This window comes from Erpetoichthys calabaricus, chromosome 1, assembly GCF_900747795.2.
Source record: "Erpetoichthys calabaricus chromosome 1, fErpCal1.3, whole genome shotgun sequence".
NCBI lineage: Eukaryota > Metazoa > Chordata > Cladistia > Polypteriformes > Polypteridae > Erpetoichthys > Erpetoichthys calabaricus.
The window spans coordinates 119867021-119893764 of record NC_041394.2 but is presented as its reverse complement, the minus strand read 5'-3'; the positions used below and the strand labels follow the sequence as shown (position 1 = coordinate 119893764).

Genomic DNA, 26744 nt, shown 5'->3' with positions numbered 1-26744 from the left:
CATTTGGTTGCATCTGTACCAGCCGGTGTACATTTATAGTACTTGTAAATCTGCCTTCTTCGTATCTCACTGTCATTTGATTTTTTTTTTTTATTCAGTTTTATTGAGTGTTCCTGCTCATGCTGAATTAGTATGCACCTTATGGTCCATGATGTCAAAGCTGCACTGACAAAAAAAAAAAAATGGGGACATAGGTATATTTCATATTTGGAATAGCTCATTTTATGACCTGTATTGTACATTTCGGAAAACATTGTGGCACGGATGCAACATTATTCATATTATTCATAGTCATTCGCATAACATCTTGCGGTTGTAATCAGTGACCGCGTGTTGTTTTTTTTACCCGATCTTGCCAGTTCCCACATGTTGCTGTATGGTGCTGCTTTTTTTGTACTCCAGGACATGCAGAGGAAAGAATAGTACAGAGGTCAGTTCAGTGCTATATGCAATCATCAGATTCAAATGTTAACAGTTCGCACACACATGCAAGGACCATCCTTACTACATTTACGACATGTAAATTGGCTGCTTGCTGTTTGTCTTTATCGGCACATTTACAGGACAAATGACGCTGACGAAGAGGTGCGAATGGATTTAAGGTGGGCCGGATTTACGAGTTTTTTCATTGGCTTTGGTAATTCTAGTATTAAGCAATCAATCATTCAATGTAAAATCTTCTAAGTTAATTTTCTCAATCACATTTATCTTGTTTAAAATTGTCCAAAATGTATCCAGGGCAAGATTCACCCTGTGAACATTGCAACCTAGCTCCAGCCTCACTGGGCCACATGTTTTGGGCGTGCACCAAATTAACATCATTTTGGGAAAAAAATCTTTGAATGCCACTCAGACAACCTTAGTGTCACAATCACTCTTAACACATTAACAGCTGTGTTTGGTGTACTCCCAGATGGGCTCATAGTGGAGAAGGACAAACAAACTGTAATTCCCGTTACCTTACTACTTCCACGTAGACTTATCTTGCTCAGCTGGAAGAATACCATTCCACCTCTTTTTAGTCAGTGGGTAACTGATTATCTATACTATTTGAAATTGGAAAAAAAACAAATTTTCACTTAGAGAATCTTTTGAAAACTTTTTTTTTTTAATATGGCAGGAATTATAATCAATAACATTTTAGAATAAGCATCTATATCGTGGAAAATGATGCACTTCCTTTTGCTGCTTTTAAAGACTTGCTCTGGCTGTTGGCTTTCCTCTCTTTCTCTTGGGCGCGGGTTGAATTTTGGTTTAAGTTTGACTTGAGTATATGGAATGTTATTTGCTTCAAATAAAATCAATTAAAAAAAGAAATATCATACTTATTCAAATAAAAAGGTGTTATATTAGGTCTTGTTCATATTTCAATGTATGTTCTGACATTCAATGTATTCTGACATTTACTTATATTGAATAAGACTCCCAAGTTGTCGGTGTGATGTTTCATTTATTACCTTTAAATGTTTAATAATTTTCATTTATGAGTTACTTTAATTTCTGGGAAAGTCTGTTTTTTGCTATTTGCTGTTTACTTTTCATAATGACATATTTGGCATTTGATTTCTAAACGTATCTGAGGATGTAGCAGGAAGCTTAACTTCACATTATAATTTTTATGGAATATTATTTCTTGTTTGTAATTTTCATATTGTTACAGTTTCTTAAATATTTTGAGTGCATTTTTATTTTGGAGTTTAATTAAAATATATTTTCATGTTTTTTTTCTTAATAGATTCTTTCTAAGACTTGTTAACTGCAGTTTAATATGTGAATGTTGCTTTTTTAATTCTAAATGAATAGGGATAACCAGTTCTGTGGTATTAGTTTTAATTTATTGAACAATTTGAAAGTCATAGCCTAAATCAAGTTAACTTTTTCAAGGAAGAAAATAACATAATTTAGAATGTGTAATCTACTTTAATAGGGTTTTTGAAGTATACAGTAACATGAATCATATTATGCAAACATGTAGTACTTATTAAAAACTTCTGCTAATATTTACATAAACATAATGAAAACTTCATGCCTCACTTTACTCATTGTATTAAATGAAATCCTTACCATTTTGGTAGTATTTATTTTACCATGAAAACGAGCAAAAGATTACATAATTACAAACAATTAAAAAATATATATTTATTTAAAGACAGTAAAGCTCAAAAGAATAAGGTTTAAAAATAAATTTTTGTTATTAATTTGCAACAGTACTAATTGTTATTTTGAATTAAACAGTGCCTTCAGAAAACATTCAGACCCCTTCACTTTTACACATTTTACTATGTGTCCAGCCTTATGAAAATCTTTTAAATTGATTTTTTCACTGATTAGGTAACACTCAGTACCACAGAATGACAAAGCAAGAGCAGGGTTTTAGATTTTTTTTCAGATGTATTAAAAATAAAAAACTGAAATGTCACATTAACACAAGTATTCAAACCTTTTACTAAGTATTTAGTTGAAGCACATTTGACAGAAATTATGGCCTGGAGTCCTCAATGGAGTCAAATTTCATGAGTATGATATGACAAGCTTTGTACACTTAGATCTGGGGATTTTCTGCTATTCTTCTCTGCAAAGCTCATTTATTAATTTGTTTTGTTGTAATGAGTGCTGCAACAGAGGAGAAACACACACAGACCACCACAGCAACTTGGCTCCATGTTTAAGAAGTGCTTCTGTCTACTACAATATCTATCTGCCATTTTGATGATTTGCATCATTAAATGGCACAACAACAGCAAATAGAGTTGAAATAAACATTGTGGTCTATGGATGTACTTTATGTTAAAATGCTGTGATTATATTCTGGGATACACCTGAATCAGGGCTGTGGGATTGTTGGAGAATATCCAAGCAGGACTACACATAAAAGGTTAATCCGTAAATCCAGTTTCAAGGCGCAGGAGTTGCTGGCTGGACAAGATTTCATTCAGCTATGATTTTGGCACCACCCCAACAAAGGGCTAATTCATACACACACTCTTCTTAATTTGGAGCAACTTAACATAAAGGCTAAGGTATACATTTAATATATAGCTACACTTTTGAGATCACATTAGGACGGGGGCTCCCAACCATTTTTACCTTGTTTATCCCATGGCATCTTTTGGAAAGATAGAAAAAGATTTTTTTATTATAATAGAAAGGCATAACTTAGGGTGTGAAATAACAGAAATGCCTATTGGTATGCAGTCTTCTATGTAAGTTCAATTAACTGTGATGTCGTAGTTTTCATAAGATACTGCCAATTTATGGGACTGTATCAGTATGTATCTCTAATTTGTACAGATGTTGACAGAGTTAGAAGCATATTTCCTTTCTTCCTATACTAAGATAGGTTTAGGAGTATTGCCCAAGACTGTCTTTATTCTATTTTTGTAGTGAAATGTGTAGCATTCATTCTTATGGTCTTATGCGGGAACCTTCTCCAGAAACACATATATGTATGTACTTTCTAAATTTCTGTATCCTTTCTGTTAACTGTATAACAGTGGTACCATGACAAAATTTTACTGTGTTGACATTCCAACTGGTTTTCATTGAGTAGTTGAAAAGGTGTGCCAAAAGATAAATGCTTCTGCCACCAGATAAGAGAAACTTAGTTGATGTCAATGCTACAAGCCTTGGTCCCAGTTATATTGAAAATATTAGTATATCGTTCTTTTTTGTTATTGTTCTTAGATACAATGGTTTGTACCGGCTGCTGCTCTAGTTTGGACCATATAGTTACATATCTCTTCAAGCAGTTGTCACGCAGCACAAAGAAACGTTCCACTCCAATTGCACAGGAGAGCAACAGATTCCTTCACATCATGCAGCAACATCCAGAAATGATCCAGCAGGTAATTGTTTAACAGTATATGCAGTACTTTGATAGCATTATCACAGTTGCTGATTATCATCCAAAGCAATGTAGAAATCATGTTTCTTTTCTAAAATTGCACTGCTGTTGATCCAACTGACAACTCTAGTGCTGAATATCTTAATCTACTTTGTAGGTAAAGATTTATATAAAATTTTAAGATTTTATACTAGGAAGCAGTTTCTGCTTTTTGTCTTAACCATAGTTTGGATATCAAAACTGTTTTATCTTCTTTTAGATGTTATCAACTGTTCTCAATATAATAATATTTGAAGATTGTCGAAATCAATGGTCTATGTCTCGACCGCTCCTTGGTTTAATTCTGCTAAATGAGAAGGTAATTTTCATTAACTTGCTTTACTGATTTAACCTGTATTGTAAGAATTCGTTTTAAATTGAAAATGATTCTTTATATACATATATTCTTGTTAAATTATTTATTTATGCCATTTACATCTTGTAATTACGTGATTTTTTTTTTTCTGTTATTCAGTATTTTGCAGATTTACGAAATAGCATTGTAAACAGCCAGCCGCCTGAAAAACAACAAGCCATGCATTTATGTTTTGAAAATCTCATGGAGGGTATTGAACGTAACTTACTAACGAAAAACAGAGACAGGTATGTAATTTTTTAAGTTTGATTCAGAAAATTGATTGGTAGTTTTCTGATAATCACAGTTCTTGCTTAAAAGTAGAGTGAACAGATGGATACAGGATGAAAATGTTTTTAAAGCTTGAAACTACTGGTAAATTGTATTTTGTGAGTAAAATATATATGTGCTTATATAATTGGAAGAGGAAAGGCAGTAGCTTCAGAAATAACATTTCTTTGAATAATTTATATGCTTTATTGGAATTTGGCATGTACATATTTGTAGCTGGAAAGTCTTATCATAAGTAGGTTTCAAGTTCAAAAATGGAAATGACCAAAATTATTAAATTGTTTTGCTGCATATGCAGTATATGATAGAAATATATAAAATGATGAATAAAAATATTCCACCATCTTGAATATTTCAAATAAAATGAGGTGTTAAAAAGTGAAATTATCTTAAACTTAAAAATTAATCAGCTGGTATACCCCATTTAATCTGTTATGTTTTTATGGAGAATGGAGCTAGAAAAGGTTTATGAAAAAATGGAACTTTGTGATGCATAATGATGGACTACAGCAAAGAATATCAAAATGTCCATGAAAAAGAAAATCTTACATTCCTCATGTCACATAATCCACATATCAGTTATCCAGTTGTATGCTCAGAATGTGCAAAATCCATACATTTTTTTTTCTAAATTTTGGTTAAATAAATACCTCTGGAAAAGTCAGTGCTGAGAATATATGGATCAAACATCAGCCCCAGTTCGCACTGGACTGATGTTTGAACTGAAGCTAGGACTCTTGACCAATGAATGCAGAGGAGAGGCAAAAAATATCGCTTTGCCTGCATATACAAAGAATGTTTTTTTTCAGATGGTAAGTATTGAACATTCTGGTGTACAGTGATCCCTCGCTATATCAAGCTTCGCCTTTCGCGGCTTCACTCTATCGCGGATTTTATATGTAAGCATATTTAAAGATATATCGCGGATTTTTTGCTGGTTCGCGGATTTCTGAGGACAATGAGTCTTTTAATTTCTGGTACATGCTTCCTCAGTTGGTTTGCCCAGTTGATTTCATACAAGGGAGGCTATTGGCAGATGGCTGAGAAGCTACCCAACGTACTTTTCTCTGTCTCTCTTGCGCTGACTTTCTCTGATCCTGACGTAGGGGGTGTGAGCAGGGGGGCTGTTCGCACACCTAGACGATACGGACGCTCGTCTAAAAATGCTGAAAGATTATCTTCACGTTGCTACCTTCTGTGTGCAGCTGCTTCCTGAAGCGACATGCTGCACGGTGCTTCACATACTTAAAAGCTCAAAGGGCACGTATTGATTTTTCAGTTTGTTTTTCTCTGTCTCTCTCTCTCTCTCTCTCTCCCTGCTCCTGACGGAGGGGGTGTGAGCTGCCGCCTTCAACAGCTTTGTACCGGCGGTGCTTCGCATACTTAAAAACAAACAGCCCTATTGATTTGTTTGCTTTCCTCTCTGTTTCCTTTGAAGAGGAAGATATGTTTGCATTCTTTTAATTGTGAGACAGAACTGTCATCTCTGTCTTGTCATGGAGCACAGTTTAAACTTTTGAAAAAGAGACAAATGTTTGTTTGCAGTGTTTGAATAACGTTCCTGTCTCTCTACAACCTCCTGTGTTTCTGCGCAAATCTGTGACCCAAGCATGACAATATAAAAATAACCATATAAACATATGGTTTCTACTTCGCGGATTTTCTTATTTTGCGGGTGGCTCTGGAACGCAACCCCCGCGATGGAGGAGGGATTACTGTATTCAGTTGGGGGCACTGTCTTCCTTAGAATTTAGCTTTGTTAGAAAAAGTCTATTCTTGATATAACTTAAACATTGCACTACACTCTAATGTGGACTGTGGGTTTAAGTTTTTGGATTGATATTTTTATGCACTTACTTAGCTCATTGTTGGAAATAAACTTGTAAATCAAGATGATCAGATATTTAGTGCTACAACAAGGATGCAGTTTAAGGTCCATTCGTATGCATAATTATGCAAATAGCTTTTTGGTCAAAGTATGAGAATTTGCATTTGTATTGTTAAGCAAGTTGAATAAAGCTGTTACTAATGCTGCAGCTCTATACCTTTTGCTTTGTTCACAGGTTTTCAGTTTTGACATTATTTTTTATTCATGTTTCACTTATAAAATCAGGTAATACTAAATTCTGTAATGAATGTGTTCTAGATCACTAATAAATATTTTTAAATAATATCTGGAGTTTATATACCCTTTAACACTAGAATTACCAGAGCCTATGAAAAAACTCGTATATCTGGCCCACCTTAAATCGCTTCTTAAATCCGTTCACACCTCTCCGCCAGCATCCTTTGTCCTCTAAATGTGCTGATAAAAGACAAGCTGCCAGCAGCTGGCTATTCCTTAGAGAGTCAGATGGGGGGAGGGGTGATGTTAGAGCACCTGAGCTCATTCAGTGCTGCAGGAACAACGCACATTGATCTTTTTTCTTCTTTCAGTACATGTGCCTTCCCTGTTTATTTATATATCTCTGCCTGTCTGTCTCTCTATTACGCAGTGCTCGTCTGTCTGTGTGTTATGGATCTTAAAAATAACAGTTATAAGGACAGTTGTTCCTGTTAATTGCAGTCTCAATTGTTAAAAAAATATTTTAAAAGGAGCATCCCACATGAAAATATAACGATCTCATTAACTGACAGTGCATACCAATTTATAAATTTTATGTCTGTTTGAGGTTAAAAAGAAAAAAAAAAAAGCAACATTTCATCCCCAGCGGGGAATCGAACTCAGGTCTGTGAGGCGGCAGAGCTGTTGTGCTCTAAGATGCAAATCTTAACGCGCTACGCCACGAAGGCTGTTGTACCATCCTTGAAGCTTTTGTGAAAGTGTTTATTTGATCTTTGGAACTCGGGCTTTACGCATTCTATAGTTTATGCCTACTACATTTTGTAACATTTATTACTAAAATATGACAAAGTTTCTGTTTTAACAATGTGTTTACACAGATTACTTTAGAATAACGATCTATTATTTCCACTGTAAAACTCCATTTCACTCCCAGATAATCAATCAAGGCATGAGCTGGGAAAAGTTCGCTCACGTTCTAAGTCGGTGGGGGGATGGAATAGCCGGCTGCTGGCAGCTTGTCTTTTATCAGCACATTTAGAGGACAAAGGATGCTGGCGGAGAGGTGTGAATGGATTTAAGAAGCGATTTAAGGTGGGCCGGATATACGAGTTTTTTCGTAGGCTCTGGTAATTCTAGTGGTAATGGCATTGATATGTAGTCTCCTGCAATCAGTTGATTAGATGAAACATTTAAATAACACAAAAGAATTTCCAAAATACTTAATGTTTTTCTTTATAGTACACAAAGATAGAATATTTTATGAGTTATAAGATTACAGAGTCATTATTGTACAGTCAGGTTTTGAGGAAAAGTATACATTTGTATATTTATCATATTTATTGAATCAACACTTGTATAAGAGTCATTAGTGTACAAAGCACATTTTGGTCTAAACCATTGACATGCTCAGTTTTATGAGAAAAAAAGGTGCAATGTTAAAAGTACATACAAATTTTAAATGCCAATTTTATAATTCACTGTTAAAACAGGATTGTACAATTTTATTTGTAAAGAATACTGCGTCATAATACAGTGGTGTGAAAAACTATTTGCCCCCTTCCTGATTTCTTATTCTTTTGCATGTTTGTCACACAAAATGTTTCTGATCATCATACACATTTAACCATTAGTCAAATATAACACAAGTAAACACAAAATGCAGTTTTTAAAAGATGGTTTTTATTATTTAGGGAGAAAAAAAAATGCAAACCTACATGGCCCTGTGTGAAAAAGTAATTGCCCCCTTGTTAAAAAATAACCTAACTGTGGTGTATCACACCTGAGTTCAATTTCCGTAGCCACCCCCAGGCCTGATTACTGCCACACCTGTTTCAATCAAGAAATCACTTAAATAGGAGCTGCCTGACACAGAGAAGTAGACCAAAAGCACCTCAAAAGCTAGACATCATGCCAAGATCCAAAGAAATTCAGGAACAAATGAGAACAGAAGTAACTGAGATCTATCAGTCTGGTAAAGGTTATAAAGCCATTTCTAAAGCTTTGGGACTCCAGCGAACCACAGTGAGAGCCATTATCCACAAATGGCAAAAACATGGAACAGTGGTGAACCTTCCCAAGAGTGGCCGGCCGACCAAAATTACCCCAAGAGCGCAGAGACGACTCATCCGAGAGGTCACAAAAGACCCCAGGACAACGTCTAAAGAACTGCAGGCCTCACTTGCCTCAATTAAGGTCAGTGTTCACGACTCCACCATAAGAAAGAGACTGGGCAAAAACGGCCTGCATGGCAGATTTCCAAGACGCAAACCACTGTTAAGCAAAAAGAACATTAGGGCTCGTGTCAATTTTGCTAAGAAACATCTCAATGATTGCCAAGACTTTTGGGAAAATACCTTGTGGACTGATGAGACAAAAGTTGAACTTTTTGGAAGGCAAATGTCCCGTTACATCTGGCATAAAAGGAACACAGCATTTCAGAAAAAGAACATCATACCAACAGTAAAATATGGTGGTGGTAGTGTGATGGTCTGGGGTTGTTTTGCTGCTTCAGGACCTGGAAGGCTTGCTGTGATAGATGGAACCATGAATTCTACTGTCTACCAAAAAATCCTGAAGGAGAATGTCCGGCCATCTGTTCGTCAACTCAAGCTGAAGCGATCTTGGGTGCTGCAACAGGACAATGACCCAAAACACACCAGCAAATCCACCTCTGAATGGCTGAAGAAAAACAAAATGAAGACTTTGGAGTGGCCTAGTCAAAGTCCTGACCTGAATCCAATTGAGATGCTATGGCATGACCTTAAAAAGGCGGTTCATGCTAGAAAACCCTCAAATAAAGCTGAATTACAACAATTTTGCAAAGATGAGTGGGCCAAAATTCCTCCAGAGCGCTGTAAAAGACTCATTGCAAGTTATCGCAAACGCTTGATTGCAGTTATTGCTGCTAAGGGTGGCCCAACCAGTTATTAGGTTCAGGGGGCAATTACTTTTTCACACAGGGCCATGTAGGTTTGGATTTTTTTTTCTCCCTAAATAATAAAAACCACCATTTACAAACTGCATTTTGTGTTTACTTGTGTTATATTTGACTAATGGTTAAATGTGTTTGATGATCAGAAACATTTTGTGTGACAAACATGCAAAAGAATAAGAAATCAGGAAGGGGGCAAATAGTTTTTCACACCACTGTAGATAGGTTACATAATGTGTTTTGTGTCTTTTTTTTTTTTTTTTTAAAGTTTCGGTATACCTTGGTCATGAAAATCAATTCATCCATAAAGTGGCTTTAGGTTTATTAATTAGAAAATCACTTTGTAAAATGCAGCATTTCATCTTTTTACAACATACATAGAAAATGGAGAAGGGTTGAGGGAAGGATTGAGAAAAAAAATCAGTTTATATCAAATAAGGAATCTAACAGTAAAGGGAAAATTTAGTTTTCTTAGTTGAGCGCAGGCTTAAAGTACTTCTGATAAGTTTTATATCAGGTAAGCCGATTTGTGTTTTCTATTAAATAAAATGTTTTGTCATTCTGCCATTATACCAGAGAGTGATGAAGTGTTGTATATTGATTGGACATGTAAGTATTCACTGTGACAACACTGGTATTACTTCTACTGTGTCTTACAGTTAATGTTAAATTGCTAATTATTTTATTAATTCAACGTTAGTGAGAACAAAAACATTGCCGTGATCATCTTTGGGCATCACTGAATTTGCAAAAGTTGATAACCATGCACGGTAAAAGAGGTTGTCTTGCAATATGTAGTCCAAGCGTAACTGGTCCAAAAAAACATTGTCATCATTTTTACTACACCTCCACTTTGTAATGGATTTTGTTAAAACAAACTTAACCCAATAACTAAAAGAAACACAATTAAAAAAAAATAGCTATAAAAACCCATATATACCCTGACACCGAACACTTTACTTTGTAACATACCTGAATTTTTAAAATACCTAAAAAAGTACAAGACCTGAACTTTGTGTAGTGACATCTTGCATAATTAATCCAAGTTGAATGAAATGGTAATCTGCTTCTCACTCCACTCCGGTACTTCCAATAAATGTTTAGATCTTGTGATAGAGGAGGCCATGGAATGTGTTGAGTTCATCCAAGTGTTCATGAAACCACTCTTCAGTTGGTTTAGAATCATGTATGGGGAGAACAGCATGAAGGAACTGTGCTTTTGTATGACCATGCAGAGAAATCAACAGACCAAATGACTACCATAGGGTGTCTACCATTACTATTACTGACTCCGTACCTTGTTCAACAGTTTGTGCTATAGACACTGGGCTGAAATCATCATTTGACTTTCTCTAATTTCAGTTCTGTACAGATGTAGGCAATAGAGTGGATGATAACACACCTGACCACATTATTGTTTCCATTGCTCAGGTTGTCCAGGTTCTGTGCTCCTTAAGACATGTTTTCTGTTTTTATACTTCAAGCTTCATTACAAGTGTTTTACAAATGGCAGCCCTTCTATAAATTCCAGCTTAAGTGAAGGTCATGACATACAGTTTTTGTCAAGTGTCAAAGGGACTAATTCAATTCTCAAAGTTTACCATCTTTATTGTCATCTTCCCGATAATTTTTATTTTACATTATAGCATGCCAATTTAGGATGGTTCACAAGATTATTAGAACTATTGGCCACACTTGAAGCAAAACACTAGAGAGGAAAGAACCCCACTACAGGAGACTTCTGTTGCCATTTAGTCTGAATCACCTCTTTTGGATGCATTTTAGATTAGAGTTTGAGAGGAGGTAGAACCTTTTACAAAATCTTTATATGTGAAAATCAGTTATCCTTTCAACAATCGATCTATTATCCTGTCTTATCACAAGGCACATTCACATGCACACAACTGCAATCAGTCATACAGGGGCAATTATGAATCCCCAGTTACTCTAACTACACTTGTAGTATGTGAAAGGAAAGCTGTGAAAAAATAAGACAGAGACATCTTCAAAATGTGCAGACTTCACAGAGTCTTTTAATTATTAAGAGTTAATTTACTTGTTATCTGCAGTGCAATGTATTCCAAATTGATGTGCATCTGTTTATAACACAGCCTAAAAAAATAGAACAGTTTGAAATTCCTTTTGAGATGCCATCTCACAAAGAAAACCTATGTTTACCTAACCTTGCAATGTTTTGGAATTAAGCATTTTGTACAAATGTGAGGAAGCCATAGTCATTGCCATAAGGCACAGGGAGGAAGAGATTAAAAGACTGGGTCACTTCCGAGGTGTCTTCCAAGCTTTATATGACATCATTTCAGACAAGATAACTGTGTCTACCAAAGTGTATATTCATCTAAAATAGAAATGAGTATTTTGCCATATTGTGTAGAATCATACATACAGAAATATTTAAAAATGTTCAAAGCAGTGACCTTATCATCTCATCCACTATCTTGGACACAGATGACAGTGTAGAGTGACTTTTACTATTACATCATTATACAAGGAAATATGTGTAGTAACACATTTTCTGCTGACTAAATAAATTGTATTTTAAAGTGAACATGGTATAAAAAGGTCAGTGTTAAAAGTGACTATATAATTAATATGTAAAGCAATTTTTGTTGAATTGTGTCACCTTTTTTGTTGTAAAGCTACAGAAGGAGCTAATTATTACATTTCAAAAATATTTTTCCCCAAAAAATCAATAGGATTGCACCTACTTTCGTCAAGAATAACTTTCCAAAATACAGTATTTGGTTAAATTTCAACCCTTTATATTTACCTTGGAAGTAACAGTGTACATTTGTTTCCTTCATTTCCATACTCCAGGTTTACACAGAACCTCTCAGTGTTTAGAAGAGAGGTGAACGACTCAATGAAGAACTCCACGTATGGCATGAACAGCAATGATATGATGAGCTGACATTCCTGAAGTTCCATCTGTACAGAGCAGCCTGGGTTTGGCCAGACCACCAGGGGACAACCATCTTTCCAGAGAGTGCATTTCTGATCTCCTTTCCTCTCTGCTTCTGTATGCTGAAGTTTGTAGATCAGGGTTAAGGCTTTACTTCAGCACTCATTGGCCAGGGAGGGAGGGAGCAAGGGAGAGTCACATTGAAAATGAAAAGACAGAAGCAGGGCACTGTTGTTCTTTGGGGATGAGGCAGTAAGGAATTCTTAACTTCATTTCCTGGTCCTTATCAGAATCCCAGTGCTCTGCTTTTTGCTTGCCTTGTAAAATTGTGTACATTTTTTCATAACATTTTGAACAATGTTTATATAATTCAATTTAAAAAAAATTCAAAAGAAATGAAAGTGTGATGGAAATTTTTACAGATTTAGTAGTAAAACAATGCTGAAGTGAAGAATTGTGTATGTATGCAATGCAGGTGTTAAAGGACTGATGTTGGATTAGAGTGAATGAAAAATAGAACTATTTGGGAGGGTGCAGACATTAAAAATAATAATAAATTTCTTAATATTGACCTATTGTATAATTTCATCTTCCCTAATGATCATCCTAAGTGCAGCTGAATTTTGTTAACCAGCGGTTTAACTCAGGAGCTCGACACATTGCCTATGTCCATCCCTTTGCATAAATTTCTTTGGTGAGGGTCTATTGGCATGTTTTCTGATCATTTTGTCAAATCCCTAGTCCCCTGGAAAATATTGGCGGTTTTTACTACAGGATCAATATGGCAGCTTTTTACTTTACTTAAGTTTTTGCTGCTAAACACTAGTGAGGACTAGTTCATTTCTAAGTATTTCCTTACTCATGAAGGTTGTGTGTGTTTTTTTCCCGTTTTTTATTTTATTTTAATTCCCTGATATGAATGTGTCTCGTGATTGTGTGTTGGATCTACTGAATGGTCAGATATCTGGTTGGCTTGTATGGATGAATGCACTACATACAGTGTAAGCATTGTGACTGCAAATAAAACATTAGTGATTTGTAACATATTGTCCTTTCTGAGTTCAAACATACAGTAACCTGAGTATTTTTTGGGGGGGGGGATTGCTTTACAGGAAAAAAGTGCTCATCAGTTTAGAGACGTCTTTCTTTTCCTTGGTGCTGTTAATTAATTATACAGACAAAAAATTAGCACACACAACCCATGTGCTAATACTTTTTTGCATTTTTTTATTTTAAAAAAGCATTTTTGTTTTTATCTACTTAATGTAAAAAAACTGCTTGAACATGTATTACTAGAGTGAAAAAAACACAACATATTTAAATCTATTTAAAATTTATTTAAATCAAAAATAAATACATAAATCTTCAATTGTTTTCCAAGAGCTAGTTGTCCCAAAGTAAAAACATAATATGATGTATATACAATGCATCCGGAAAGTATTCACAGCACATCACTTTTTCCACATTTTGTTATGTTACAGCCTTATTCCAAAATGGATTAAATTCATTTTTTTCCTCAGAATTCTACACACAACACCCCATAATGACAACGTGAAAAAAGTTTACTTGAGATTTTTGCAAATTTATTAAAAATAAAAAAATTGAGAAAGCACATGAACATAAGTATTCACAGCCTTTGCCATGAAGCTCAAAATTGAGCTCAGGTGCATCCTGTTTCCCCTGATCATCCTTGAGATGTTTCTGCAGCTTAATTGGAGGCCACCTGTGGTAAATTCAGTTCACTGGACATGATTTGGAAAGGCACACTCCTGTCTATATAAGGTCCCACGGTTGACAGTTCACGTCAGAGCACAAACCAAGCATGAAGTCAAAGGAATTGTCTGTAGACCTCCGAGACAGGATTGTCTCGAGGCACAAATCTGGGGAAGGTTACAGAAAAAGTTCTGCTGCTTTGAAGGTCCCAATGAACACAGTGGCCTCCATCATCCGTAAGTGGAAGAAGTTTGAAACCACCAGGATTCTTCCTAGAGCTGGCCGGCCATCTAAACTGAGCGATCGGGGGAGAAGGGCCTTAGTCAGGGAGTGCCAAAAGGCACCTGAAGGACTCTCAGACCATGAGAAAGAAAATTCTCTCGTCTGATGAGACAAAGATTGAACTCTTTGGTATGAATGCCAGGCGTCACGTTTGAGGAAACCAGGCACCGCTCATCACCAGGCCAATACCATCCCTACAGTGAAGCATGGTGGTGGCAGCACCATGCTGTGGGGATGTTTTTCAGTGGCAGGGACTGGGAGACTAGTCAGGATAAAGGGAAAGATGACTGCAGTAATGTACAGCGACATCCTGGATGAAAACCTGCTCCAGGGTGCTCTTGACATCAGACTGGGGCGACGGTTCATCTTTCAGCAGGACAACGACCCTAAGCACACAGCCAAGATATCAAAGGAGTGGCTTCAGGACAACTCTGTGAATGTCCTTGAGTAGCCCAGCCAGAGCCCAGACTTGAATCCGATTGAATATCTCTGGAGAGATCTTAAAATGGCTGTGCACTGATGCTTCCCATCCAACCTGATGGAGCTTGAGAAGTGCTGCAAAGAGAAATGGGCGAAACTGGCCAAGGATAGGTGTGCCAAGCTTGTAGCATCATATTCAAAAAGACTTGGTGCTGTAATTGCTGCCAACGGTGCATCGACAAAGTATTGAGCAAAGGCTGTGAATACTAATGTACATGTGATTTCTCAGTTTTTTTATTTTTAATAAATTTGCAAAAACCTCAAGTAAACTTTTTTCATGTTGTCATTATATGGGGTGTTGTGTGTAGAATTCTGAGGAAAAAAATGAATTTAATCCATTTTGGAGTAAGGCTGTAACATAACAAAATGTGGAAAAAGTGATGTGCTGAGAATACTTTCCAGATGCACTGTAAATGTACTGTTTATCATATGTTATCTGCAGTACCAAATTAAAACACAGATGATGGAACTGGGAACCCCCTTATATACATCTGCTTATGTCATAGATTTGCACCTTCACCTTGCTATTTTTAACAACTACGACTCAAATTAGCAGATGAGGGAGTGTTGGTTTATTAAGAAGCAGCAACTGAAGTCAGTGTATATAAGATGGATGGATGTAAATACACAACAGCTGACTGGAATTTATTGGCAAAATGTGAACTAAACACTCTGTTGGAAGCATATAAACTTTCACTCAACTTAAAAATATCCATCTTTTAATTAATAAATTTAGCAATATATCCATCCTCTTCCACTTATCCGAGGTTGGGTCGCGGGGGCAGCAGCTTGAGCAGAGATGCCCAGACTTCCCTCTCCCTGGCCACTTCTAGCTCTTCCAGGAGAATCCCGAGGTATTCCCAGGCCAGCCGGGAGACATAGTCCCTCCAGCATGTCCTGGGTCTTCCCTGGGGCCGCCTCCTGGTTGGACGTGCCCGGAACATCTCACCAGGGAGGCGTCCAGGAGGCATCCTGATCAGATGCCCGAGCCACCTCATCTGACACCTCTCGATGCGGAGGAGCAGCAGCTCTACTCTGAACCCCTCCCGGATGACTGAGCTTCTCGCCCTATCTTTAAGGGAGAGCCCAGACACCCTGAGGAGGAAACTCATTTCAGCCGCTTGTATTCGCAATCTTGTTCTTTTGGTCACTACCCATAGCTCATGACCATAGGTGAGGGTAGGAACATAGATCGACTGGTAAATTGAGAGCTTTGCCTTACGGCTCAGCTTCTTTTTCACCACGACAGACCAATGCAGAGCCCGCATCACTGCGGACGTCGCACCGATCCGCCTGTCGATCTCACGCTCCATTCTTCCCTCAGTCGTGAACAAGACCCTGAGGTACTTGAACTCCTCCACTTGAGGCAGGATCTCGCTCCCAACCCGGTGAGGGCACTCCACCCTTTTCTGGCTGAGGACCATGGTCTCAGATTTGGAGGTGCTGATTCCCATCCCAGCCGATTCACACTCGGCTGCGAACCGATCCAGAGAGAGCTGAAGATCACGGCCTGATGAAGCAAACAGGACAACATCATCTGCAAAAAGCAGTGACCCAATCCTGAATCCACCGAACCGGACCCCCTCAACTCCCTGGCTGCACCTAGAAATTCTGTCCATAAAAGTTATGAACAGAATCAGTGACAAAGGGCAGCCCTGGCGGAGTCCAACTCTCACTGGAAACGGGTTCAACTTACTGCAGGCAATGCGGACCAAGCTCTGACACTAGTTGTATCTATCTATCTATCTATCTATCTATCTATCTATCTATCTATCTATCTATCTATCTATCTACAGGGACCGAACAGCCCTTATCAGGGGGTCCGGTACCCCATACTCCCGGAGCACCCCCCCATAGGATTCCCCGAGGGACACTATCGAACGCCTTTTCCAAGTCCACAAAACACATGTAGACTGGTTGGGTGAACTCCCATGCACCCTCCAGGACTCTGCTAAGGGTGCAGAGCTGGTCCACTGGTCCGCGACCAGGACGAAAACCACACTGTTCCTCCTGAATCCGAGGTTCGTCTATCCGACGGACCCTCCTCTCCAGAACCCCCGAATAGACTTTTCCAGGGAGGCTGAGGAGTGTGATCCCTCTGTAGTTAGAACACACCCTCCGGTCCCCCTTCTTAAAGAGGGGGACCACCACCCCGGTCTGCCAAACCAGAGGCACTGTCCCTGATGTCCATGCGATGTTGCAGAGACGTGTCAACCAAGACAGCCCTACAACATCCAGAGCCTTGAGGAACTCCGGGTGTATTTCATCCACCCCCGGGGCCCTGCCATCAAGGAGTTTTTTGATCACCTCGGTGACCTCAGTCCCAGAGATGGGGGAGCCCACCTCCGAGTCCCCAGGCTCTGCTTCCTCATTGGAAGGCATGTTAGTGGGATTGAGGAGGTCTTCGAAGTACTCCCCCCACCGACCCACAACGTCCCGAGTCGAGGTCAGCAGCGCACCATCCCCACCATATACAGTGTTGACACTGCACTGCTTCCCCTTCCTGAGACGCCGGACGGTGGACCAGAATCTCCTCGAAGCCGTCCGAAAGTCGTTCTCCATGGCCTCCCCAAACTCCTCCCATGCCCGAGTTTTTGCCTCAGCAACCACCAAAGCCGAATTCCGCTTGGTCCTGCTGGTACCTGTTAGCTGCCTCCAGAGTCCCACAGGACAAAAGGGTCCTGTAGGACTCCTCCTTCAGCTTGACAGCATCCCTCACCGCCGGTGTCCACCAACGGGTTCGGGGATTGCCGCCACGACAGGCACTGACCACCTTATGGCCACAGCTCCGGTCAGCCGCCTCAACAATAGAGGCACGGAACACGGCCCATTCAGACTCAATGTCCCCCACCTCCCTCGGGACGTGGTCGAAGTTCTACCGGAGGTGGGAGTTGAAGCTACTTCTGACAGGGGGCTCTGCCAGACGTTCCCAGCAGACCCTCGCAACATGTTTGGGCCTACCAGGCCTGACCAGCATCCTCCCCCACCATCGAAGCCAACTCACCACCAGGTGGTGATCAGTTGACAGCTCCGCCCCTCTCTTCACCCGAGTGTCCAAGACATGTGGCCGCAAGTCCGACTACACGACCACAAAGTCGATCATCGAACTGAGGCCTAGGGTGTCCTGGTGCCAAGTGCACATATGAACACCTCTATGCTTGAACATGGTGTTCGTTATGGACAATCCGTGACGAGCACAGAAGTCCAATAACAAAACACCACTCGGGTTCAGATCGGGGGGGCCATTCCTCCCAATCACGCCCTTCCAGGTCTCACTGTCATTGCCCACGTGAGCATTGAAGTCTCCCAGCAGTACGAGGGAGTCCCCAGAAGGTATGCCCTCTAGCACCCCCTCCAGGGACTCCAAAAAGGGTGGGTACTCCGAACTGCTGTTCGGCGCATACGCACAAACAACAGTTAGGACCTGTTCCCCCACCCAAAGGCGGAGGGAGGCTACCCTCTCGTCCACTGGGGTAAACCCCAATGTACATGCTCCAAGTTCGGGGGGCAATAAGTATGCCCACACCCACTCGCCGCTTTTCACCGGGGGCAACTCCAGAGTGGTACAGAGTCCAGCCGCCCTCAAGGAGATTGGTTCCAGAGTCCAAGCTGTGCGTCGAGGTGAGTCCGACTATATCTAGCCGGAACCTCTCAACCTCGCGCACAAGCTCAGGCTCCTTCCCCTTCAGAGAGGTGACATTCCACATCCCAAGAGCCAACTTCTGTAGCCGAGGATCGGACCACCAAGGTCACCGCCTTCGGCCACCACCCAACTCACACTGCACCCGACTTCCTTGGCCCCTCCCATAGGTAGTAAGCCCATGGGAAGGGGGGACCCACGTTGCCTCTTCAGGCTGTGCCCGGCCGATCCCCATGGGTGCAAGCCCGGCCACCGGGCACTCGCCATCGAGCCCCACCTCCAGGCCTGGCTCCAGAGGGGGTTCCCCGGTGACCCGCGTCCGGGCGAGGGAAAACGGCGTCCAAATTTTTTATTCATCATAGGAGGTTATGTTGAACCGCACTTTGTCTCATCCCTCACCTAGGACAAGTTTGCCTTGGGTGGCCCTACCAGGGGCATATAGCCCCGGACTACAGAGCTCCTAGGATCATTGCGACACGCAAACCCCTCCACCATGATAAGGTGGCAGTTCGAGGAGGGGAATTTAGCAATATAATTTATTAATATTTTATTTTTCAATGGTAAATTACATTTTCCAAAAGTTTTAGGTATAGACATAAAGGAATACTCCACCCATATTTTTTGTATGTTTATACTGATAGTCAAGAAAAATTTTCAAGGTCATGTTTTAATGGAGAAAGGACATAACACTTCTGGCAGAATGGGAGCCTGTGAAGAGCAACGCTGGACAGCAGCAAAAAGTATCAAAAATGTCCATGAGAAAATGTCACATAATCTACATGTCAAGTCATCCAGTCATGTTCTCACAACATGCAAAACACATGCACTTTTTGCCAAAATATTGTTTGGAATATTGTTATTTTCCCGAGGTATTTAACAAACAGGAAACCCATTCACACAGGGTTCAACTTTTGAATTGAAGAGCTGCCTCCCCCCGTCATTTACTGGTAAAGAGTTCTGTCCCACCACACTTGCAAGGAGATTTCAAATTTCTAATTGTCTTCATAACATACCCAAACGACAATGGCATATAATGTGCATATATAACTGAAAAGCTGAGAATCGTGAGTTTCGTTGAAATTTGACGTTATTGTCTATATTATTTTAAATGTGACTGTATCTAAACTAGTGTTGGATGCCAGAAGAACTTAAATCCATCCAATCTTGTTTGATGTGTTCATTTAAAATAATTAGAAAAAATACTGAGATATCCAGCCCACATTTGTCAGCCCGTGAAGATTCACTAGTCTTGCCAACTATTAAGGTCAGGTCAGGTTGGGGGAGCATGCACTGGTATTGTGCATTGTTGTAGCCACCACGCAACAAAATGGTTTGGGATCCTGATTGGTAACTCTGCAGGCAGACACACAGTCCAGTCTCCCTCCACCCTACAAAAGACCATCTATCTGCTGCAGCCAGGTGTTACATGGTCATCCCCTTAGCCTAGTCTTGCTGCTCAGGTCCTCAAAAATGAGGATCCTGCAAGCCAGATCACCTTTGCGGAATTGTACCACATCACATGGCTGTAGTGCCATAACTGACGCTCGCAATTCAGGTAATGTGCCTCATTCAAGACACCGCGAGCAACCACTCATTCAACACAAAATCAAAACAGCAGTACCCAAGGATTCTCCTAAGAGACATATTACCAAAGGAGTCCAGTCTTCGTCTCAGGTCACTAGATAGCATCCATGTTTCACAACCATATAGCAAAACAGGAAGCACTGGGACTCTAAAGACTTGGACCTTTGTCCTTCTGCATAGATATCAGGAGTGCCACACACCCCTTCCCAGTGATCTGATGACCCCCATGCTCTTCCAATTCGTCTACTGATTTCATAGGAAGAGTCACCAGAGAAACGAATGTCGCAGCCAAGGTAAGTAAACTTCTCGACAAGGTCGACACTCGCACCACAAACAGACACGCTGCTGATGGATGTACCCAAGAGGTCATTCCAGTCCTAGATCTTGGTTTTATCCAGGACGCTTGCAAGCCCAAATACCCAGACTCCTTGCTCAATATCTCAAGAGCCCCGATCAGAGCCTTCATAGATGCTATGAAGATCACAGCATCATCAGCAAAGTTGAGATCTGTGAATCTTTCTTCACCAGCAGATGCCCCACAGCCACTAGACCCCATGACCCTGCCCAACACCTAGTCCATGCAAAATTGAACAGAGTAGGAGTAAGAACACACCCCTGATGAACTCCAGAATCAACTGGGAAAAACACAGTTTCTGCCTCCACTCTGCACAACACTCACAGTACCAGTGTATAGGCCTGCCATGATATCCAGCAACTTCAATGGGGATCCTTCAAGTCTCATGATGTCCAAACCTGGCAGCTCAATCAACTCAGTCAAACGCTTTATGAAATTCGACAAAGGCTTCAAAGAAACTCTGCCAATATTGCACTCCACGAGAACCCTCGGTGCCAAGATGCGGTCGATGGTAGACTTCTTAGGTGTAAAACCAGACTGCTCTGGTTGCTGGTAGGTGAGCAAGTGATCATGAATCCTATTGACCAAGAGCAGTGTTATCACCCTGTAATTGCCACAATTCAGGCAATCACTCTTTCCTTTCCAGATAGGGATGACAAGTCTCATTTTCCAGTCAGTTGGGATGACGCCCGTCTCCCAAATAGAAGCAAAGATTGATTGCAATGCAAGGAGGACAGCCTTACCACCAGCCTGGAGAAGTTCACCCCAGATACCACATATGCCTGACTAGTAAGTTGTATGTTATTTGACTTTACCAACTATGATGGTATGGGTTGGCTCCATGGTCCTTGGTAACACTTCGGAACCGTCGATAACATGAGTGGGATGGCCTGGGAAACTGAGGACACAGGAATAAACAATAGGTGGCACAAGTACTTTAATTACACTCCAGGGTTCGTCATCTGTTCAAAACTTTGCAGTGCAGGTTCTTCATTAAAGAAATATTCAAGAAAGTTAAAAGTCAATTAATAAATCCATGAATAATAACAGACTAAAACCATGCAAATACTGAGCTCCTCTTTTCCCCCCTCTCTCTTTCCCCAAGTCTAGTGCATTATTATCTTTCACTCTCCGGATCTCCCCAGCTCACCTCAAGTATTCTCAGCAGGAGACCCCAGCAGCTGCAATCCCACCTTCTGGCTCTAGTCCCGACTCTCTCTTTCTGCGTCTGCAGGCACTGTCTTCCACCATTCTCTCCTGGCGTCTATCGGATTCCTAGTAATATATTCCTGAATCGTACTACTACCTCCGAATTGATCAAAATCCCCTCAAGCCAGTATCCCATTACCAGCATATTTCAGTGATATATTGGCAGAATCAAGGTAGAACAAGCTAATATTCAAAATCAGTTACAATCCAGCGTTTCTCAATGTAAGAAAAAATTGGGGCTTGAAATAAAGCATCTGCAATACTTTAGATTTAGGCAAGAGGACGTGGGTCGGCAAAATAATATGCATACCGGAAGACCCTTTGAAGACACACAGAAAGATAAACCAGTCCCCTTTTTGGAAGAATCTTGGCGAATATGGCATCATAGCAAGTAGCAGAAAGGGTTCATAGAATTTTCTTAATCAGGGTGGACTCTGCAGAACCCAGCATTCGTGGTGTCAGGTTTCTTAGGATACACCACTAGAAAGCCTGTGGGGTCCTTTCTCATCAAGAAATAGTGGAGGTGGCTTTTACTGACTATGCTTGCTTACTTCACTGTGTGCTACTTGAAGTGTGAGAAAGCCAGTCGTGTGCAGTGTTGGTCTACTTTGTATAATGACTCTTTTCCTCAAACTAGTTATTCTAGTCATCATAACCCTTGCTGCTGTTTTGTTTATTGTGTATTTTTATCATTTTAATATTCCTTGGAGTCATTTGTTACTATGCTGGTCTCCAGGTTGGCCTTATCATTTTGTTAAGTTTCGAGCTTTTTTAAAAACCTCTTAGAGAAGGCTGGGGGAGAGAGATTGCATTGTGGATGTTCCTGGTATCGCTTAGTTTCTTTTTACCTGCTCCAAAGTCTTGTATTTTCATTCCAGATGTGATAGTGGTGGACCAGTCGCCATAGCACAAATGACCCCAAGGAAATCAATAAAAATGTTATTCAGTTGTTAAGTGTTTTCTAACCTGCCCAATTCACCCCCTCTTTCTAATCTCTTTGAATTTGTCCTGCCTCAAAGAGGAGAAAAGCTTTGCATTTGGACGACTTGTTACAATGAAAATACTAAAGGAACTCCTGTCTGTCATGAATAAGGTGAAGACCCCTGGTGACAATGGTATTCCACACAAGCTTATGGCAACATATCAGAAGCAGCGTTGTCCTTGTTTCTTTTAAATGGTGAGTATGATAAATATTGATTCACACCAATATGATGATTAGCGAATTCCTTCTGTAGCACGGAGATAACTCCACTCTCAGAATTGTAGACCATTGTCCCTTAGGTTCTGATGCATAAGTGCTGGATAAACGCTCAACTATCTTAAACTATTACTCTACCCAGTTCAAACTGGATTAATTCATTTCTGTCTAGCCTTAGATAATGTATACCTGCTCCTAATCACCACTGTTGCAGCCCTGCTCGGCAGAGAAGGTGTTTAGTTTGCCTAACTGTGTGTTGCTTTCACAGGTCCTGGGGCCTCATGTATAAACGGTGCGTACGCACAGAAATGTTGCGTACGAACCTTTCCACGCTCAAATCGCGATGTATAAAACCTAAACTTGGCGTAAAGCCACGCACATTTCCACGGTAACTCATTCCTTGGCGTACGCAATTTATCCGCCCGGTTTTGCAGACTGGCGGCACCCAGCGTCAAAGCAGTGCTACTGTTCCTGTGTGGTTACCCTTTCTTAGATCCACATCCACGGCGGCGGCTTTATCAAATACACTGAAATTAACCATATATCGTTCATAAATTTAATGCATCTGATTGTAATTAACCTGTAACAATATAATGGTCCACAGAATGGTCAAACTACTGTTCCTGTGTGCTCATCCTTTCTTTCTTAGCTCCACATTCCTGACGCGGCTTTATAAATACACTGAAATTAACTGCATATTGTTTATTAGTGTAATACATCTGATTGTAATTAACCTGTAGCAATATAATGGGCCAGGGAATAGCCATAGTATTCCAAATACCAGAACTGCTTTAGCGTTGTTACGCTCACTGCATCTTGTTCTTCTTTTTGCTGTTCCCGTTAAGGGTTGCCACTGCGGATCATTTTTTTCCATATTACTCTCACTGCACCACTCGGAGTATTTATATCACTGTATCTGAGTGTGAATCACAGCAGCAGATGATCGGAAAGAGAATTATCGGTATACAGTTTCAAGTACACACTACCTCAACCACGGCAAAAAGCGTCAAACCCTTTCCTGTACGGACCTCGCGTGTCAGAAACAGTTTCATCCCACGAACTATAAACGCACTCAATCACCTCACTGTAAACTTGCACTACAGTTATAATATTGCACAACCTGCGCTACTTTATAAAGCGCGTATGATGACAATATCATTTTTAAGATGAAATGCAGCAAAATATGTTGCTTATAGTATACAGATAAAACTTTAACTTCATTTAAATAATCTGTATTGCTAATAATTAAACATGTGAGGACACGGTGCCGCAGCGCTAGCTAGTTCAAGGATAGCTCCTGCCTTGCGCTGTATTCTTGCTGGTGCTGACGCGACACTGGAAGGATAGACGAATAGAATAATTAAACATGTACTACGAAGATATTTCAATGTTCCTTAAAAGTTTTGAAGAATCGGCGTTCTAAGCTTACAAATGGCTTCACGTCTATTACAGAGCTGATTGTGTGGCGATTGGAGAAAGAAAAGTATGGACAGGAATTGGAGGTTAGTACGTTTGAAAGAAACAGTACTGCTGTAATAAATTATTTCATCGAAGGTCACACATGGTGCAGCAAGCCTCTTCCGTGAGATATGAACAATCACTGCGGCACCGTGTTCCCATGTTTAATAACATGCTTTCATTCCTATCATCATGAAAATGATATCACGTATACATCTCAGTATTTTAATTATTCAGAGAGCTGTAATATCTCGAATGTAATGCATTCTGTGTCCTGTCGGAGAAAGAGAAAGAACGGAAGCACGTAGTGATTCACACACATAGAGCACATAGAAGATCAAACACAGAACAAAGCATAACATACTACTTGAGAAACTAGTAAAATAAACGATTTTAAGAAATTTCGAGATTAAAGTTGACATTTCGTGCTTTTTTCCCACTGTGTGCCTATGTTTTTTGTTTGTACCCTAATACGCTTTCATATGACACTCAGACGGTGGGCTACAACTCGCCTTTTCACGGCGACTTTGATATGTGATTTCTTTTTTTATTTCAGGCACTGTGCGACTTTGTGAATTTGATCTTTCGAGTTTTTCCGACACTCTGTCACTCGATCAACTTTCTTTTGTTGATTATACCACTGTTTAAACCAACAAATTGCATGTTTTTCCTTTGCCTCCACTTGGTATTCGCTGAAATTCTTATATTTTCTCCCGTGCTTTTCCCATTGTCTTTTCACAGAAGGCTATTTATATTGATTTGCATATTCAAAGAGGCGTAATTCTGGGAGGAGTTGGGGCGGGACAGAAGGCGCGTGCACGTGCGTTACTTTTCACGCTGATCAGGATTTATGTAGTGGAAGAACGTGAAAGTATGCGTGCGCACAGATTCCTGCATCTGGATTTTTCTGTGCGTACGCACAATCCCGCTTTTGTGCTTACGCCATGTTATAGTGTGAGTTCTACGCACGGCGTTATACATGAGGCCCCTGGTCTGGATGGGTTTCAGAGCACAGTTTGGTAGAAATAGGGTAAAAAATTATTTTCCATTCCCTTGACAGTGCTGTGTACTTTCTCCTCTCCTCTCTAAATCTTAGATTTGAGTTACTGGTAGAGGCTATCCAAACTATAGACTTACTGAACCCTATGTCGATTTCATCATACTTCCCATGTCTATATCTAATAATGGAATCCTTCATTTTAGTAATTGGTGGCTCCATCTTTAATATCTTCTATTATTTTAAAATGTTAAGCGTTAGCATCTAAAGACTATTCTAATCAGCAGGACACATTAGACGTGATGCAAGCAGAGTTGTATCACTGGCTGTATGTGCTATGTCACCTGGGAAAGTGAGCCCTTGTGCTTCTTCTGCTTGGTTTGCCGTTCACTGTTCAAATGCCCTCCCCTGCAAATCAGACTGTTTACACAAACCTGAAAGTCAACATGCCAAGAATCAAATATTGCATATGCTTGTGCAAAACTAGAAAGCAGTAAGGTCCTCCATCCTAACTTCATGTGCAATTGACCCTAATTAATAACTGTGCTGCACACATTGGTGGGCACCCCACTACTTTTTCCTGCCTGAGTACAGGTTAGTACTGACAGACATATTTCCAAAAATTTTCAGTCTCCTTGTAGCATCCCCTCCTTTTCCTTTTTTTGCCTGTGGACATCATTGTTAAGCTTTAACTCCTTGGCATTCACCAGAATTCAGAATAACTGGGCATATGAGAACATGAGGACAACCATTAACAAGGATATTAGGGAAGCTAAAAGGCAGTTACAGAGGAATATAGCAGATATGGTGAAAGACGACCCTAAGAGACCCTTTCAGTATTTTAGTTGTAAAAGAATAGTCAAGGAGGAGGTGAAGTGCATAAGAACATCCATCCATCCATCCATTATCCACCCGCTGAATCCTAACACAGGGTCACGGGGGTCTGCTGGAGCCAATCCCAGCCAACACAGGGCACAAGGCAGGAAACAATCCTGGGCAGGGTGCCAACCCACCGCAGGACACACACAAACACACCCACACACCAAGCACACACTAGGGCCAATTTGGAATCGCCAATCCACCTAAACTGCATGTCTTTGGAATGTGGGAGGAAACCCACGCAGACACGGGGAGAACATGCAAACTCCACGCAGGGAGGGCCCGGGAAGCGAACCCAGGTCCCCAGGTCTCCCAACTGCGAGGCAGCAGCGCTACCCACTGTGCCACCATGCCGCCCGCATAAGAACAGCAAAGGGGAATTAAAAAATACAGACAGTGAAACAGCAGAAGCTATAAACTTACATTTTTCTGGGGTCCTCACATGTGAGAAAGACGATGACCTGCCAACGGTAAGAGAAACTACTAGGGGGAAGAGGAAATTA

General features: G+C 40.4%; 1 protein-coding gene and 1 pseudogene across 1 annotated transcript in view; one reads left to right on the top strand and one right to left on the bottom strand.

The window, feature by feature from the left end:
* Window positions 1–13488, top strand: part of LOC127526958 (exportin-7-like) — a 113166-nt pseudogene extending 99678 nt beyond the window's left edge.
* Window positions 1–26744, bottom strand: part of LOC114655061 (protein PBDC1) — a 187032-nt gene that overhangs the window by 129152 nt on the left and 31136 nt on the right. The window lies entirely within an intron of this gene.